Source organism: Herpailurus yagouaroundi, unplaced genomic scaffold, assembly GCF_014898765.1.
Source record: "Herpailurus yagouaroundi ecotype Mexico unplaced genomic scaffold, PumYag 255, whole genome shotgun sequence".
Classification (NCBI taxonomy): Eukaryota; Metazoa; Chordata; class Mammalia; order Carnivora; family Felidae; genus Herpailurus; species Herpailurus yagouaroundi.
In genome coordinates this window covers 1433703-1436807 of record NW_024412472.1, presented here as the reverse complement: position 1 = coordinate 1436807, position 3105 = coordinate 1433703, and positions in this window count along the sequence as shown.

Genomic DNA, 3105 nt, shown 5'->3' with positions numbered 1-3105 from the left:
AGCTGGAAGCTGGAAGCTGGAAGCTGGAAGCTGGAAGCTGGAAGCTGAGGTAGGAAGATTTGCATTCTGTCCCTGCTGGCGGCAGTGCAGCCACACCCAGTGTGTTAATTGTAGGTTAACCCTGTCTGTTAAACACTGCAGATTAATTCCAAGGGATTATTTGTTCCATTTTGCAGTTTTCCACACTTTCAGAACCAGTCTTACCTCAGAACAAGCCAGAGAGACCCCCTGCCCTGGCCCACTGCATCATCTCAGAAGAGTAAGTCCCAGGCACACAGGCCTCTTCTCTGAACTCTTGAGACCCCAGCAATATCTAAACAGCACCCAATGTTCAAAATCTGTTTCAGCTTGGGGGACTGGGGGGCCGGGGGGAGGGGGGAGCTCTCCTCCTCCAGTCTGGTCAGAATTCATACTCTCATTCTCTCTTTTTATTCCCCAGTACTAGGGTTAGAAAAGACTTCTGGAATTGACACCTTCACGTTCTTTTTTTGTGTATAGGTTCTCTAATGTTTGATTAACAAATTTTTATGTGATGTGGTTATATTCTGGTTGTACTGTCCGTGGACGTTGGTTTTGTCTCCTGGGTTAGATTATGACTAATACATACATTTCAGTACTGACTACTGCATTGTGAGCCCAGGCCAGGATGTGGAGACGCTGTGCTGCTCTGGAACACTGGGATCCTTCTCTGGGAGGACTTGTGTTATATTTGGAAATACAAGTGAATCCCTTGCCATCAATGTGAAAGGACCCTTATAAGAAAGTAAGGCATAATGTGGGAGTACTCAAGCACATATTATACAAATAATCAGAAACAACTGAACAGAACAGACACTAAAATTTCACAGATGCTCAAACAAGAAACACATTCACAATATCTTCATCAAATAGAGCAGGGATCATGAGTTCATTCATTCAGCAAATGCTTATTGTGTACCTACTGGTATGCTACAATATTTCAAATAATGTAAAAAAGTTAATTAATTAATTAATTAATAAATAATGTAGGCACAACTGTGAACAAACTAGTTAAGGATCATAATGCTGGTGTTTCTCTTTTAGTGGTGATGACAGACAACAAAGAGTAGTAAGATAATTTCAGAGCATGCAAAGTGAGAGAGAGAGTATGTGCATGCGCACAAGTGAGGGATAGACAGAGGGAGAGAGAGAATCCCAAGCAGGCTCTGTTCTGTCAGCATGGAGCCTGATGTGGGGCTCAATCTCATTAACCGTGAGATTATGACCTACACTGAAACACAGTCAGCCACTCAACTGACTGAGCCACACAGTGCCCCACAGGCTATTTTAAATAATGCAGATAACGTAGGAATGCATGTAGTTTTAAAAATGAGTGTTTGGGTTTGTTTTGTTTTGTTTTTCTTAAACAGTAGTGGAATTACTGGATCATATGGTATTTCTATTTTAGATTTTTGGAAGAACTTCATGCTGTTTTCCACAGTGGCTGTACTGATTTATATTTCCACCTACAGTGCACAAGGCTTCCTCTCTCTCCACATCATTACCAATACTTTCTATTTCTTGATGTTTTAATTCTAGGCATCTGGTAGGTGTAAAGTGATATTTTCCTGTGGTTTTAATTTGCAATAACCCAATGATTAGTGATGTTGAACATCTGTGATGTGTTTCATTGCCACATTGAGTTCATAACTTAATGACATAGGGATTGTTTGTTATTTTAATACGCTGAGGGTATTTTGGTAATCTTTTATATATCAATTGACACTATTCAAGTATAGGTATAGACTAAACACATAACAGTGGTCTTCGGCTAATTGATTTATTGTTTCGCATTTTATTGAACAAATATTATTGATCCCCCAAGATATAGTAGAGGGAAATGACAACCAGACTCCTTCCTTCTTCATAGACCCTAAAGAGAGTTTTGTGGTGACAGCCTGACAAAATTGTGAGTAAATCCCCTCATTGACAATACCAGAAACATTCCAGGTATAATAAAGGAAAAGGAAGTAATTGGCAAAAATCCACTTAGCCAGAGCAAGGTTTGAAATCTTTGGGTGAAAGATTCCAAATCCTGTGTACTATTCTGAAAATAGCTGGTTTCACTGCCTATATTATATTTCATCTCAGAAAATACTGCTCAATTTCTGAGTTTTAAAGAAAATTTGAAAATGAGTAAATGATGATAAATGGATATGATATCAACTGAGACTACATGTGACAACTGCTAATTTATGGAAACATCTATAGCTATGCCATGAATAGAGTTCCTCCGTAGGCACACTCCAACCCAAAAGCACTGCCAACTTGCTATAACACAGAGAGCCATGCCAGACCCTATAAGACATGCTTTCTGTGATTATGAAGTTGACAATAATGTTACTCATTCATTCATTCTAATGGACAACCAAGACCCAAACACTGGTCTATGTACTGGGGATAAAGCAACGATTACAGCTAGGAATGCAAATATGTTTAGGTTGTAAACATTTCAGCAGTATCTGATGATCTACTGAAGAAATGAAAAGAACCTAGGGTTCTTATGAAAAAGGTCAATGCATTAGGAAAAGAATCACAGAGCAGCTAAAGCTTATAAGGAATCTTGGAGCTGTGGGATTCAGCAGGAAGGGTTTAGATGGTAGATTTCCGTGCAGAGGAAATGATGTGGCCACAATGACAGAGGCACAAAGCATGAAAGAGAGTAGTTAGTGATTCACAATCTGCAGCAGGGTGCGGTAACAACTTTTTCTGAAAAATGTCATAAGTCTAGGAGTAGGCAGAGATGGCGGGAAAAGGAACAATTAGGGCATAGGTCACACTCAGCTGCAATCCTTGCAGAGGGAGGGTTGTGATAAAGAAAATAGGCATCTCCCAAATTGCATAAATACAGCTCAGAAAATAGCCCTTTGAGGAAAGAAACTCCAATCTGCCAGGAGTTTGAGATTATACACTTACAAGGAGCAGAAATTTAAAATGATTTCTCCATATCACAGAATGGCTAATACATGAGCACAGTGGGTTCTATATCCTAAATGAAAGCGCATAGGGAAATTTTGAATTAATTATCAGGGAACCAGTTAGCCACATTTCAAACTCCTTCTCAGAATTCAGTGGTTCTCCACTGGG